The sequence below is a fragment of the Pantherophis guttatus genome, chromosome 2 (assembly GCF_059756535.1).
Source record: "Pantherophis guttatus breed Tessera chromosome 2, ASM5975653v1, whole genome shotgun sequence".
NCBI lineage: Eukaryota > Metazoa > Chordata > Lepidosauria > Squamata > Colubridae > Pantherophis > Pantherophis guttatus.
Genome location: NC_142064.1, coordinates 207578499 through 207595446, shown reverse-complemented (window position 1 = coordinate 207595446; position 16948 = coordinate 207578499).

Below are 16948 nucleotides of genomic sequence, written 5' to 3'. Positions count from 1 at the left end.
ATTTGTGTGTGTGTCTTTACTCCTGGTCTTTCACAGCAGCCCATGCCCCATGTCCTATCCCAGGCCACTTGTCTTAAAGGCACCTCGCCCCACCCTGTCACCCCAGGAAGGGGAGCAGGCACCTCGGCTGTTCTGGCTGCCTGGGAGACCCTCGACCGGCGCAACAGGTGAGGTGGTGGTTGCCCCTGGCAGGCTCAGAATGCAGTTCGGGCAAACTGGCCCGAACCAGTAGTATTTCACCCCTGCCCTGCATGTATGAATGAACACATGAATGGACATTGCTAGCCATGTGGTGTTGCAATGCCCATTTTGTCCCTCTGGCATTATTATAATTGGTTGTAGATGGTTATATTTACTTAGAAAAGTGTACCTGGCGTTCATTTCTTTTGTTTTAGATTCTCCAAGCCCTTTTAATAATGTCTTAATGCAGCTGTGATATTTGAGACAGCCTGTTTGATGTATTGGTGAAGATGCCGGTCTAGAAACCAGGTGATATTCTCCTTGGACATGAAAGCAGCTGGGTGACTTTGGGCCAGTCATTCTCTTTGCTGTTGGGGGGAAATAAGAGGCAGGAGAATTAGGTATGTTCACTGCCTTGACTTGACTAATACTTATTTATTTATTTATTTATTTATTTATTTATTTATTTATTTATTTATTTATTTATTTATTTTTATTTGTATACTGCCCTTCTCCGACAGGACTCAGGGCGGTGAACAGCCAAAATAAAACAGAACAAACAAAATTTAAAAACAGTTTAAAAAATAATTAAATATTTTTGGCCACAATTTAAAACAACCCAATTAAAATCAATTCAATTTAACCGAAAACAGTGGGATCAAGCCAGCCCAGCTAGGTGAAATAAATAAGTTTTCAGGGCCCGATGAAAAGTCCCGAGGTCTGATATTGTGCATATCTCTGGGGGGAGGTTGTTCCAGAGGGCGGGCGCTGCCACAGAGAAGGCTCTCCCCCTGGGGGTTGCTAGCCGACATTGTCTGGCAGACGGCACCCTGAGGAGGCCCTCTCTGTACGAGCGTACTGGCCGGTGGGAGGCTCTTGGTGGCAGAAGGCGGTCTCATCGATACCCCGGCCCTAAGCCATGGAGCGCTTTAAAGGTGGTCACCAATACCTTGAAGCGCACCCGGAAGACCACTGGGAGCCAGTGCAGCTCGCGCAGGAGAGGTGTCACATGGGAGCGCCCCGTCGCTCCCATAATCCCCCGCACGGCCGCATTCTGGACCAGCTGGAGCCTCCAGGTGCACCCCAGGGGGAGCCCCATGTAGAGAGCATTGCAGTAGTCCAGGCGGGAAGTGACGAGCGCCTGAGTGACTGTGCGTAGGGAGTCCTGATCCAGAAAGGTACGCAACGGGCATATCAGGCGAACCTGATAAAAAGCCCCCCTGGCCACGGCCATCATATGCTCTTCTAAGGACAGCCATGCATCCAGGAGGACGCCCAAGTTGCGAGCCCTCTCCGTGGGGGCCAGTGATTCACCCCCAATAACCAGTGATGGCACCAGCTGGCTATATCGGGATGCCGGAAGCCACAGCCACTCGGTCTTGGAAGTGTTGAGTCAGAGCCTGTTTCTCCCCATCCAGGTCCACATGGCCTCCAGGCACTGGGACATCACTTGGGGTGGCCTGGGGTGGAGATGTACAGCTGGGTGTCATCAGCATACTGATGGAACTCCACCCCAAAGCCATGGATGATCTCACCCAATGGCTTTACATAAATGTTGAACAGAAGGGGCGAGAGGACCGACCCTTGCAGCACCTCACAAACAAGGCGCCTTGGGGTCGACCGCTGCCCCCCTGTCAACACAGATTGTGACTGGTCAGAGAGGTAAGAGGAGGACCACTGCAAAACAGTGCCCCCCACCCCCAACCCCTCCAATTGGCACAACATGATACCATGGTCGATGGTATCAAAAGCCGCTGAGAGATCTAATAGGACCAGGATAGAGGAGCAACCCCTATCCCGAGCCCTCCAGAGATCATCCACCAACGCGACCAGTGCTGTTTCCGTGCTGTGCCCAGGCCTGAAGCCAGGACTGGAGCAGATCTAGATAGACAGCTTCATCCAGGTACTGTGGCAGCTGTATATATGTATATATGTGTGTGATTATGTGTGTAGGGTGAATAAAAATAATGATTTCAAACTTCTTTATTGCAATTTTGTACTTTCTGTTATGGTATCATATTTTTTAAAAACAATCTTGCTTTATTTTGTGCATTTTATGCAGTGCTTTACATGCTTTTATCAATTGTTTTAATCTACCAGTTTGTTTGAATTTAACTATCAAGTACTTGAACTATTTTTTTAATGGGGAGCAGTATAAAAAGACGACCTATACAGGTAGTCTCCAGCTTAGAACCACAATTAAAGTTCAAAATTTCTGTTGCTAAGTGAGTTAGTTTTTTCTCATTTTACAACCTTTCTTGCCACAGTTATTAAATGAATCACTGCAGTTGTTAAGTTAGTAACACAGTTCTTAAGTGAATCTGGTTTCCCCATTGACTTTGCTTGTCACATGGTTGCAAAAGATGATCACATGACCTTGGGACATTGCAACCATGATAAATATGAGTCAGTTGCCAATAATCTAAATTTTGATCACGTGATCTGGAGCAACAGTCATGTGAGAAATGATCATGTCACTTTTTCAGTGCATTTGTAACTTTGGTCACTAAATGAATGGTTGTAAGTCAAAGACTGCCTGCAGTTAAATGAAAAGAGTTGGCTAGTTTCATATATGTTGTTCATGCCAAGCAACTCACATCAGTGGCTCAGTGTAATGTGTAAGCCAGCCACGTTGCTGAGGATTTTGTTTTCGTCTGGGAAAAATCTTTTTTTTTTTTTACTTTGCAAAACTTTAACCTGTCTAATGATTTCTTGTTCCCTCAGCTATTCTAGCAGCAATAACTTTCCCTCCCCCAGTTTTTATTAAATCCATTTTACAAATGCCTGCAGGTTAGATGTGACTCATTCAAAATGATTTGCAAAAAAGTGCCAAGGTCACACAGTGAGCTTCAGAGCCAAGAATAGAGCGTGAATCGCTTGACTTGTCACCACATGTACGTGTTTTTCTGCAGTCCAGATTGGCCTGTGTGCATCCCCCTTTCTCTGTCAAAAGGGTGCAGGGAAGCTGTAACGGATGGGTTTAGACAAGGTCAAGGGTTCAAGACTTGGTGGCCCTCTATCAATGGTAACCTTCTAACTGACAGCTTTACAAGACAAGGTCCTTTCCCTCAGTTAATCCTGAGGGAAATGAAGGATGATGTTTGATTGGTTGCCAAAATCCAGTTTCCAACAACATTCAGGAGTTTGTGTCAGTTGTTTATATTTAGGGCTATGGAAAATCTTGTCAGGCTATTAATGAAAATTCTGGTGAGTTGTGTAAACTTGGAGAAGCAGAATGCCATATTAACACTCTTTTACTGCATGTCAGGGTAAAACAATGGAAAGTCAACCCTGTGAGCCATGTTATCCATCATCTCTCATAAACCAACAGGCAGATTTGGTCTTCCAGCTCCCACATTCACCAGCATTTGCAGCTCTGGCTAATGAAGAATTACCTGAGTTTATTACACCTATTTATATTGACCCACATAACTCTTAGGTGAATATATCATGGAAAGTTATATTTACTTCATGAGTAGCTTTTACATATTTTAAATGTAAACTATATATATAGTTAAACTATATATCCATGATTACACTATTTATAAAAATCTCCATACCTTACTTTGATGAAGGTAAACTTAGCAAAGGAGGGAAAGAACTAGGAAAAAGAAGATTTCAAAACTGGTAGCAAATACAAATCGTAATACACTTGTTAACATCAAGAGAAGACATCTACATAAAATTATTCTCTTTGCCAAATAATACCAAAAACTTCAGAAAATGTCATGTTCCATATTTAAGCAGTATAAACACATTTATATCCTTAGTTACTAATTTTTCCTATAACTATTCAATAACTTAAAACTAAAATAGAAGACTGGGCAAGACTAAATTACGTGAGTCAAAGACCCCTTAAGTTACTTGCAATATCAATGCACATGGATATACACACACACACAATCTAATATCCAACTGTTTAAAAACAAACATTTAAGAAAGCTGATTAACATGAAGCAATATTTTCTGATCAATAACATCATATTTTGCATTCCTTAAAACTTGGAACCATTAATTTTCCAACAATTGATATTTTAATTCCTCATTCCACATTTCATATATATTGCTAATTCTAACCATCCTACTTTTTTAATTCCACATAAAACCAAATGTTTGCCTTTGCTTCAAGGACAATGTTTCTTAAGGATCCTAGAATTCCAGAGGCCCCTGAAGCTGCTAAAGTATCTAGACCATATTATTTTGTCAATATGTGTTTCAGTTCCATATATTGCCAAGCAGTTGCATCTGTAACAGCTCCATAACTGTTGCCAGATTTTTCTCATCCCATTTTCCTATGCTTTTTATAGCATCATAATATAGAAATAATGGTCTGACTACAGAATCAATTACCTGTAGAAGAAGTGATTGGTTTCCCTTCCAGACAGAGCTGGACTGCCATCTGCCAGCGATGCTCTGGTTCAGATTCTGTATTGAATTAGGTCTAAAGGACTCCTTCTAATTTCATGACAAGGCTTATCTCTCTGCCTTGAAATGCCTCACATCTCCAAAACAATCCAACAAAGGGGTGACGGGTGGATTTTTTTGGTCAATTGGCAACTCTAGACATAGCCACTCCCTGAAAGCTTGGAGTGAACTTTGCACTAAATCATAGTTTACTTAACCACATTGTTGAATAAGCCATAATTGGTTGCAGTTTGCATAGCAGTAAGTCATAAACCTGGGTTTAACCATGACAGCTTCACACTGTGCTCTGAGATAAAAGCAAGTCACATTGTCACTAACTGTGAATACTGTCAGTTATTTCTGAAGACTTGCATTCATTCTTTGAGGAATGCAACCTAACCCACCGGCCAGCTAAAATTGCACCTTGTAACCAGCATTTCAAAAGAGCTTCCGTTGTTTTGTCTATTTTTCTGAAGTTTGGAGAAAGGCAAACCCCAGGATTCGTGAGAGCAGCTTCCTAACTGATGTAAGCCATTTCACCAAGGGCATCCAATGGGAGGGGTGTCAAAAAAAGTCAAGATGGCAGCCACAACCAAGCAATTGAAGCACCTACAACACATCCCTTCATAAAGGGATGAGACTTTGGTTGCATGATCAGAGCTGCCATCTTGACTTTTTTGCTTTCTGCAGATGCCCTTGCATTTCATCAGGCCTTTCTTTCCTTCTAAGGCGAAAGTTGAAATTGACAAATCAACTGCTTTCTTTACACAACAACACACTGATCTGTGGTGAATTAAAGCATACTTTAGGCAGCCCCATTTCAGAAAAATATGTTCTGCAAAACCACACCGTTTGCCAATTAATTAAAACAACCACTAAAGTAGATACTTCTCCTGTTTTTTTTTTTTTGTTTTTTTTTTGTTTTTTTTTGCTTGTGGTTTCAGAATCACAGGATCACAATTAGGGATATAATTCCTGTTTCTTCAGTGCAGGAGGTAGTGGGCATTTTTTTTCCATTGTATTGTTCTTAAAAGTTTGCAAATAGTCGGCCACTTTCAGAACATTAATTCAAAAACTTTCCTTTCGGTATGGTTTTAAAAAACCTTTAAAAGAAAAATACTCATTAAATGGGACAAATGCTGTACAATGCCCAGGCCTAATTATCCACAAGGGAATTCATTGGATGCCCTACATAGCCCTAAATAACTGTTCATGAATCTAATATGTATTCTTTTTTTATTTAACTGTGTCTTGATTAACTCCTTCCTAACTGGTGTCCACTTTAACCACTTCATTAGAGGTAGAGCTCTGAGAGGTGATTCAATGCTGCTCTGAACCACTGCTCTGAACTAGCAAAAGCAGTTTAATCACTTTCCCCCCCCCCTTCCTAAGCAAGTAATAGTCTGGAGAAACTTAACTGCTCCCTCATAACATGTGACTTGTAGGATGACTCTTTATTGCTTTGTCTTTTGGTAAGACATCCATGGTACCTGATAATCAATAGGATATCTACTTCCAGCAAATGATTTGTATTCTATCTTTCTAATGCTTTCCCACCACTTTAAGCAAATCCCAATAATTAAAAGCAAGTATAAAATACCTTCGTATTCCATAGAGATATGCACAGAGTTTTTAAAGAAGACATTTTTAGCAAATAAACAAGCATACCCAATGGGAAATTATCTGTTATGATAAAGAAGTGTATCAGGAATGAAAATTGTAATTTGGCTGAATGTAAAACTAATGTAAATCAGAGCTGTCAAACTCAATTTCATCGAGGGCCGCATCAGGGTTGTGTTTAAACTTTGGAGGCCAGGGTAGGCGTGGCCAAGGTGGGCGTGACTAGCTTGATGTCACTCATGTTGGGGGCTCCTGTGGTAGCCCAAGCGCTCTGTCAGCGAAAACAGGCTCCCGAGCTCTGTTTTCAGCAGCGACGGCTTCCTGCAACCCTCTGCCACAGTGGTGGAATTCAAATTTTTTTACTACCAGTTCTGTGGGTGTGGCTTGGTGGGCGTGGCAGGAGAAGGATACTGCAAAATCTCCATTCCCACCCAACTCCTGGGGGAAGGATATTGCAAAATCACCATTCCCAGCCCACCCAGAGGGCCACCCAGAGGTGGTATTTGCCGGTTCTCTGAACTACTCAAAATTTCCGCTACTGGTTCTTCAGAACCTGTTAGAACCTCCTGAATAGCACTGCAGCCCTCCTAAGCTCCATTTTCACTGGCAGAAGCACTGCGGGCCTGTCCTTTGCTGTTTCCAGGGCAGCCCCATGGGCCAAATCTAAGAACCCCGCAGGCTGGATCCTGTCCCTGGGTCTTGAGTTTACACCCCTGATGTAAATCATTTGCTTCAGTTATTCTGGCATAGAGATAGGGAACTCAAAGGTATTTTGGATAGGGAGGTTGCACCAAATCATTTTTCATTGGTCCCACTGACAGAAATTGATGGGATTTAAAATCCAAAACATCTAAAAGCCACCATTATTCACTTCTGCATTAATAAGTGGACAAATTCCATATTTTTAGAGAACATCATTGAGAGTGAAGGTAAAGGTTCATTCTCCAAGCTTATGGCTTGGTTTCTGAATGTTTCGTTACCAGGCTAGGTAACATCGTCAGTGGAATTTAGGGGATGTCAGTATCAGTGTTATGTTTATAAGGGCTTCAGGTATGTCTTGTGATGGGTCAGTTGTGAGCCATCAGTGAGTCTTGTGATGGGTCGGTCTACACTATGGGATGCCTGGTTGCAGGGTCTCCGACATCATTCTCTCTGGGCCCGCTGGGTGCCTCACCTGCTTCTGGCCTTCTCCTTTCACCTACCTCACAGCCTCCCTCACTGTGCACAAGATGGTGGCTCCCATTAAGAGTCTTTGTCCTGCTATTGTTAAGCCATCTTCCATCATTCCTGGGACATGGAGAACCTTTCCACCAGATCTCAAATTGTGTACAAGAGAACGATGGGATATCTCTGACACTTGGAACAATGAGCATCCCTTGATACTGGGCATTCCTTTGGAGGGATATTAAATTATCTGCTTCTCCCATCAATCATCTGGGATCAAGCCATTTTAATTGCTCAGAATCAGTTTATTATAAAATAGGACTATTATGTGTTCAATCAGAAACAGCTGAAGGTTTCTTACTTTCAGCTCCATATACCCTCTGACCTAGCAACTTAAAGGTCAGAATAGTATTGGAAGAAAAATCCGGTCCGTTTCCAAGCCAGGAGAAAGATGCAGGAGCCATGAATTTGGAGGCAAGCTGCAGGAAAGGAGGTCTCCATTTATTTAGGAATCAGACATGAATCAGCATCGGTTCTGGGGAAGCTGACCGCCTAGCATGGGGAGTGGATGATTTTTATATCTTTCTGGACCTGTGAGATTGAGATGCATGGTGGGGTTATTTGATTTGATTAGGTTCTGTATTCTAATTGTTCCTGTTTGGTTTCCTGGGTGGTGACTAGCCTTGGGGAAAGATGCGGAATGTAAATTCTGTGTGGCTTTGTGTTTTCTGACTGAATCCTTAATCCTGTCAATTCAGCCAGTCTCAGTCTTCTAACTGGGGTTACCTGAGGCCATTTTGGCTGGGAGACAGGGATTGCTTTAGCTTCTATGGATGGTTTTTCTTTGCCTTCTCTTTGGGCATGGAAATAAAGAAGGGGGCGGTCTCTTGTGATTCTTCCTACAACAGGTAATGGTGATTTCTCAAAATCAGACATTCCCTTTTATCAAGAGCCAGGCAGACTCCCTTTCATTCCAGCTTCCTCCCTCTCAGGAGTAGCAACAGCCCTTGAAAGATTCATCTGAATCTTAATGCAGGTAACTGCACTGCTTCATTCTTCCCCTACCTGTTGCCACATCCCTTTTTCCCCAGGTTTCATTTTGGGCTGGAGCAAATGCAACTGCAGAAAGTAGAACAAATGCTAACTATGTTGCCTGCTTAGTATGAAGCTTTAGCAAATCGAGTTTAGCTGAGATTGGTACAGTATTGCACGGATTCCAAGCCATATTTACTTTAGACGGTTTATTGTAGGAAACAGAATGCCATGAGCTCTGCCTTTAGGCTGCATGCAAACTCATGCTGACATTTTTATGTCAGTTATTTTTCAGCCAAGGTCAGCTTCAGATCTTTACTTTTGAGCAGAGTCTTGACGGCCTTGTCAGTCATGAAAACTCAAAAGGCTTCTTGATTTAAAGAAAAGCTGTGTGGTAGCAGGGGAATCCCATAGCTGAGAGTGTTTCCAGATGACCAGCTCATACTAATAATCAAATTTTGCAAACACAAGCTTAAATGAAATGCTTTACTGTAGTTTTGGGATATCTGTCTTACTATAATGGCTAGGTCCAAGCACACACTAAGCCATGGCTTATTGAACTAGCCAATTGGCTAAATCAAACAATCCTAAAGTAACAAACAATATTTATATAGCACGCTGAGTCATAGATTAGCTATTCACATTTTAGTATAACATCTTGTACAAAGCCTAACATTCATAATGCTGTATCCTGTCCAGTTCAGTAGCTGGGGAATGGCTAGATTTTTGTTAATCAAGCTGATCAAAGGATTACTTCGCTTGCTAGCTTTGAATTTTTAAGTGGTGACAAATAACAACCACTATTTTTGTTACTGCTACAAAATATGCCAGTGATCGTGTGGCTAAAAATAATCTGCATGCATTATAGTGATTTAAATAATCTAAATGAAGAAGAAAAAGAAACTAATAAAATAAAAAAGAAACTAATAAAAAAATTCATATACAGTAGTAACAATATAAAATTAACATGAAATTTAGTTAATGTTTATTTGAAAACATTACATCATCTTCATAGAGTATAAAACATTTCAAAATTAATAATGAACACATATTTTGAATCAATTTCTTTTTCAATAACTAAATACAAAAAATAAAACAACAATATACAACTTTTTTAAAAAGATGAAAAAAGAGACAAAAATATACAAACGTACAAAGCATATATTTACAGGGTATGCATTCATCGATGAATTGAGGCCATAATTCAGACATTCATGTTTGAACTCTATTAATCAATTCATCAAACTGCTGAAAAGATGGAACCAAATATTTGTGTTTCTCATGCTGAAAAATAAATCTTTTTATTGTCAATCCATTTCCTTTATCCAGAAGTCAAGTCCCATGTGATTGAAATAAAATATATACATTTTAAAATATTGAATCTCAAAGTTGAGTTAGTACATGCATATAACTACCTATTACTGAAATGGAATAATGTGTTTAAATAAATTATTAATTTCAATATAGTTCCAACAACTTGAAAGTAATACGGTCATTTCTAAATACTTCTTGTTTAAAAAGATGTAATCTTAAAATCTATTGAAGTTTTGGTGTTTGCCAAACCTTTTTTGCTTTTTTATTGGTTATGTAAAACATAAAAGAAGAAAGAAGAAAAAGAGTTTATAGACACACATGTATGTATATGAATTTTGAGGGAAAAATATTAAAAATATTTATTAAGGGCCTGGTGGCCCAGCAGACTGATAGCATTGTGATTAACACCAGCTGTCTGAAATTACTGTAAGTTCGAATCTCACCAGGCTCAAGGTTGACTCAGCCTTCCATCCTTTCTAAGGTAGGTAAATTGAGGACCCAGTTTGTGGGGGCAATAAGCTGACTTTGTATAAATATACAAAAGTATGAAGGCTATTGCTTAACACATTGTAAGCCGCCCTGAGTCTCCGGAGAAGGGCGGCATATAAATCAAATTTTTTAAAAAAAATGGTAAAAAGAGCATTCTGGTAACCTCCCTTTCTTTCATTCTCATTCTACCTCCCCCCACGTAGGCACTAATTGCTTCTTGAATGTTGTTATACTTTACTTCGAACATTGTTATTCAATTTAGTTTGAATTATATTTATTTTATTTATGTATGTATTAAATTTATATTACTATTGTTATTACTTTAAAACAGTTTCTCTTTTTCTTAAAAACCAAATGCTTTCTTTTCCTATATATTTTGGATATAAGGGAAACATTCCTGCTTGAATTTGGTTAGACTTCTGATATGAATATATACTGTCAGATTTTCCATTGCTGCATATTTTTCAATTTTTGTCTCCCAGTCCTGTATTGACAGCAAGGTTTCTCTTTTCCAATATTGTGCCAGCTTGATTCTTGCTGCTGTCACAATATATCTTAATAAATTTTGATGCTTTTCCTTGGTTCTCTGGGATCATACCTAATAAAAATATTTGTGGCTATAATTCAAATTTTAGTTTTATAATGTTTTGACTGTTTTAATATATTTCTTTCCAGTACTTTGGGGCTTTTGTTGTTATTTTTTTACATAATCACCACATATGATAAAAACTTGTTTCCTTTTTCATTGTGGTATCTCCAACATTTATTGCTGTATGAGTTATCCATTTTGGTAATTGTTGACAGAGTTATTTATCATCTGAAGAACATTTTGTACCAATTTTCCCTCAGATTGTGGTTTAGTATAAATTTTATTGATTTTTTTTCCCTATAAGTTTTCTCATTGATCCACTGTTATTGCTTATTGCTGAATCAGTTTTATAACCTCAGGAAGACACATCCAAGCTGACCAATCAATTACTGTACTTACTGACTGTCCACAGGTCCTTCCCCCATTGCAGTTGAGTATGGATGAGCAGATTACAGGTCGCCCTTGACTTAAGATCATTCATTTCGTGACTATTCAAAGCCACCACTCTGCTGAAAAAACAATTTATAACTTGTCCTTGCACTTATGTCCCTGAAATCACATGATCACAATCTGGGCATTGGACAACTAGCTTGCACTCACAACAATTGCAGCAATCTACAGTTATCTGATTGCGATTTGTGGCCTTCCCAACAGTTTTCAACAGAGCAAGTCAGTGGGGAAGATGGCAGGAGATTGCAAGTCACAGTCACATGATGTCTCGCTTAATGACTGCAGGTGATTCACTTAACAACCATAGCAAAAAACGGTCACAAAATTGGGTGAGGCACACGATGCCTCATTTAATGATCACACCACTTAAAAGTATCCCAGTTAGAATTAGAATAACAGAGTTGGAAGGGACTTTGGAGGCCTTCTAGGCCAACTCCCTGCTCAGGCAGGAAACCCTATACCATTTCAGACAGATGGTTGTCCAATCTCTTCTTGAAAACTTCCAGTGTTGGAGCATTCACAACTTTCTGGAGGCAAGTTGTTTCACTGATTAATTGTTCTAACTGTCGGGAAATTTCTTCTTAGTTCTAGGTTGTTTCTCTCCTTGAGTTCTAGATTGCTTCTCTCGAGTAATCATAAGTTGTAATCATAAATTCAAGACAATCCGTAATTCCTTTACTTCCATAAAAAGGCAAGAGGAGAACTTGCTAATTATCTGCTTCCTGTTCTGTTTCACTTATTCTCTTTTATGATACAGTTATTTGTCAATTGTGAATGTCTATAAGGACTTTAGAACAAGACAGGTAGTTGAATGAACCCTGGGGGTGGGGGAGGAGCAGAGGATGAATCATGCTCAATTAAAACCCATCCACTACTCAGACATTGCTTCTGTAACTTCATTTGCTAAAGGCTCTCAGAAAACCAAGGGAGTACTCTGTGGTGATCAGGTCAAAAGCCTGAGATAATGCTGCTTGCCAATGGTGCAAGGCCATTTCATCTGCCAGATCGTTGGTGGTTCATCCAGTATCTCTTGGAAACCCTATGGCCAAAGCATACCATTTGAATGAATTTAGTTCTATGGAGAGAGGGAGCAGCAATAAATCACTGACATATGACAAATGATAATGTCCTTCACATCCAGATCATGCAACAGCTCCTCAAAGTTTTTTTTAAAAAAAAAACAGGCTTAACATGTGACATCCACATCATTAGAAACAAGATGGCTTGGGATAAGCTGATGGTTGCCATGGAGTCCATGAATTCCTGAGCTGTACTGAATCAGGGCTGGCAACCAGATCCAATAGTTCAGGGAGGAATCCTAATGAGTAATAGGATAGCCATACTCCAGAGAAACTCTTATCTTATTCCTTCAGTCTAAGTACACATGTGGGCATACAACCCAGCAACCCTCAAGAAGTTATCTTGGCCACAAGACTCAGTTCTCAGTTCTCTGCCCTCTCCCATTTAATATCTATATAAAACCACTAGGTATGCAAATACTAATACTTACTTTTCTCTGCCTATGCCACCCAAGTACTGTCATTAAGGTTCTTTTCCAGGTCTTGGAGGCTGGGAGGGTCTGGATGGAGAAGAACAGGTTTCCACACAATCCCAGACAGACAGAATAACTCTAGGTTTTAGAACTCTCCTGCCTCTGGGGAGGATTTTTTTTTTACTATGGATGGAATTCAGTGGTGGGTTGCTCCCAGTTCAGACCGGTTCGCAAGAACCGGTAGTAAAACTAGCGGAAGGCTCTGCCCACCGACCCAGATGTCATCATAGGTGATCTGCACATGCTCAGAAGCACATGCGCAGAAGCACAAGCACACGCTCCCAATGCGAACGGGTAGTAAAGGTAAGTAGAACCTACCCCTGATGAGATTGTACCCCCTTCTCTCTGACAGAGTTGGTGCAATTTGGGAGCCCTTCTGGGCTCACAGTTTCTGTTCAATAAGCAGGTGGCAGCTGTACCCAGTAAGGCCTTCCTGCCATTTCATCTTGTATACCAATTGTAACTATTCCTGGAAGAAAAGGTGCTACTCTTAGTAACTCATGCCTTAAACATCCTAAGTGAATTCTTGCTATGGGCTCTGCATGAGGCCCAGCCTTGGTAGACTTCCAAAAAGCTTTGAATACCTGGCCTTTTCTTCAGGCACTGAGATGAGATAGAAGAGCCCGATATGTTTAGATTTTAGAGAGCTCAGCTTTATTGTAATGCTTTGTTCTTCTTTGTTTTTATGTTTTGTATTGTGAGCTGCCCAGAGTCACATGAATGAAATACATGGCTGTATAAATGCAGTGAATGAATGAATGAATGAATGAATGAATGAATGAATGAATGAATGAACGAGACATAGTAGCTTGAAGGCTACAATTGGCAGCTGGTGACTCTGCAGCCAATCTGAGCTAAGGCTGCTGCTGGAATGAAACAAAGTGATCGGAACCAAATGCTGTGAAGGGCTTAAGACAATGACAGTCAGAAAACATCAGTCTTTTGCAGGGTGCAGGGTGCTGGGTGCATTTGCAGAGATGTTGGAAGTAGAGGAGGATGATCCTGTATCCTGCAGGCTGTTCATCTTCATCTGTTCCTGCACTCAAGTATGGTGATGTCCTTATTGTCAATGGGCCAAACAAATATTTACCTTAAGCCCTCCTCACACAGTGAGCAATGGATTGTCACTGAATTAGGCAGGGCTCAGAAGGCCCCAATTCAATCTTCAATTTCTTTAGGAAAGCTAAGGAAGAATTTTAGGAAAATTATGGCCTGTCAGCCGAACAGGCAAATATTGAGCTAAATGCCATCGCTTCCTAACTGACGCATTTCCAATCTTTCATGCAATTAAATCTACTGGGACTGCTTGACATATTAAGATGTGCCTGCATGGAGGAAATCCGTACCCAAAAGTATAGCTATTGCTTTAATGGGAGATACTCACTTGGCACAGTATTATCATGCCATGATCCTTTGGTTCCAGCAACCTGATCAACGCTTTCACTCTAGGTTACTACTTACTGTAAAGTTGTAGTTTCCTATACTGATGTAGAGAATTAATAATGTGAAATGGACTTAAAGAAATGGCCTCTTTTAGCTACAGAATTCTGGGTAGGTTGATAAAGTGTGATGAAAAATCTTAACCTTTTGACAACTTAGAGAAGTTTTATATGCCACAAAGTTCAACCCAGTTACTTATTTCCACTGCAAAAGTCCTATGGAACAATGGAATCTTTGGCTTCTTTCCCAGGAATATCTGAAGAGTAGAAGAGCAAATACTCGTCAGTCTTTTGCTTTGAGTAGGAGAGTAATTTTTCTGCAAAGTCTGCAGTCTGAGCCTTCTGTATATGTGTCCACTTAGCAAAACGCCATTCATCTTCTTTCACAGCAAATCTGGACCTCATTACCTCAGTCATCTGAACAATAAAAGCACAGACTTGGGGCTCTCTGACAGTGGCATCAGCATTCATCATGAATGGGCTGAAGACCAGGGAAATTTAACAGACTAGCATAACAAAAGACCCCCGAGAAGAGACTTCAAATAGTGAGCCTACTGTGTCCTTGCTTTGTGAAGAAAGATGGGCGGCAGAGCTGTAGGATCCATTTTACAGGGTGCTCATTAGAGCAGACATGTTTGTTCAGATCCAGGGGCCTGTGGTTGGCAGCACGAGACAGAGAAGGTGAAGAACAAAAAGCAAGAGGGTGCTTAAGGAAAGCATCCAGAATGTCATCTAAGGTACCTGCTAGTCAGATGTGATTCTTTTGGCCCAAATGTGGCCCAAAACACATTTGCAGGCTTCATATGGTTTTAAAAGTATTTGCTGCCACACTGGGAATACTGCATCCATTTTTGGTCACCATGACATAAAATAGATGTTGGGACTCTGGAAAGAGTGCAGAGAAGAGCAACGAAGATGATTAGGGGACTAGAGGCTAAAACATATGGAGAACATATGTTGAATATGTTGGGTATGTCTAGTTTAATAAAAAGTGGGTATGTCTAGTTTAATGAAAAGAAAGACTAGGGGTGATGTGACAGTAGTATTCTGATATCTCAGGAGTTGCCACAAAGAAGAAGGAGTCATGCTATTCTCTAAAACACCTGAAGGCAGGACAAGAAGCAATGGATGGAAATTAATCAAGGAGACAAGCAACCTAGAACTAAGAAGAAATTTCCTGACAATGTGAACAATTAACCAGTTGAAGGGCTTGCCTTCAGAAGTTGTGGGTGATCCATCACTGCAGGTTTTCAAGAAGAGATTAGACAGCCATTTGTCCAGAATAGTATAGGGTCTCCTGTCTGAGCAGGAGTTGGACTAGAAAACTTTCAAAGTGTCTTTCAACTCTGTTATTTTGTTAATTCTGTTAATTATGTTGCTGCACCTTTGCATTAAAAAGCCTAAGATTAAAGAGAGAATAGGGTGGAATAAGTGGAGATATCACAAATGGGAAAGGAGCTGGGATTATCCTTTTTTTAAAAAAAAGTATTTTTGTTTTCAACTTGTTTTAGTGTTTTAGTCCACTGTAAGGGTCAAAGAAAGACTTTATTCTGTCCTTCTGATAACTGAAAACCAGACTACTGATTTTTCAGCAAGAAATTAGAGGTTTGAGGATTATATGCATTCCTGTTTAGCCAACCTGTATGTGTACTTTCTTATTCATCTATGTTTGAGTTGAGATTATCCATGTGATATTATGTTTTTAGCCAGTTGCTTAAAGTATATTACTGTTGAGGTTAGTATATTTGCACAATTTGTTGACCATAACTGAAGGAAGATGAGTTCAGAGAACAAGTTAGGCTACTAATTATAACCTCATTGGCACAACTTCTGAAGCTTGGTTACCATAATTTTAACTTCTTCTTCTTCTTCTTGTGGTTATTGTTGTTTGGAAGCTTAACATGTCCTATAAACCAGTGTTTACCAGCTACCCAACCAGTGGTGGGTAGCTACCAGTTCACCCCAGATTGGGTGAACTGGTAGCAGCGGCGGGAGGCTTCGCCCACGTACCTGGACACTTCAGCGCATGCGCAGAAGCACCGCATGTGCGTATGCCAACGAGCAAACTGTAGCGATGGGATTTGCAACCCACTACTGCTATAAACCCATACAAGTTGCTTAGTTTCTAGTCCAGCATATCTCATGAGATTGGTGCATCTTCCTGGAGACCATATGTGTTCAACTATAACCCACTTCTTGTTAACTATGTACAGAAGTAAAGTGGGATAAGTTAAGTTGGGACAACTTCAATTTCTTTACATCTAGATAAAGCAACAGAAGCATGGGAAAATATTTGACTTCAAAATCACCTACTTTGCTCATTTTCAAATATTATTCTTTAAAGGAAGAAGATCTGATCTATCAGAGGACATATTTTAATTGAACATACAGTATACTAATCAAAATGCCAAGTGATCAGTTAAGACTTTTTCCTGCATTATGTTTGTCAAATCCAGTAGTTCCCTCTCAGTGCAGCTACTCTGCTCCCGACAACAAATATTCACCTGTACAAGTTTGAATGAATATTTCTGCAGAATGTATCTGCCTTCCTTGCAAACCAAAGATCTGAACAAGAGCTTGCTCTAGGGCCTACCCGAAGATTGTTATTGAGTTCTCTTGTGTGTATACCTGTGTGTGTGTATATAAACATCCATGTGCAAAATAAAGGGTAAAACCTCTGCATAGAAAATTAGACTGAAATCACATCATCAAAAT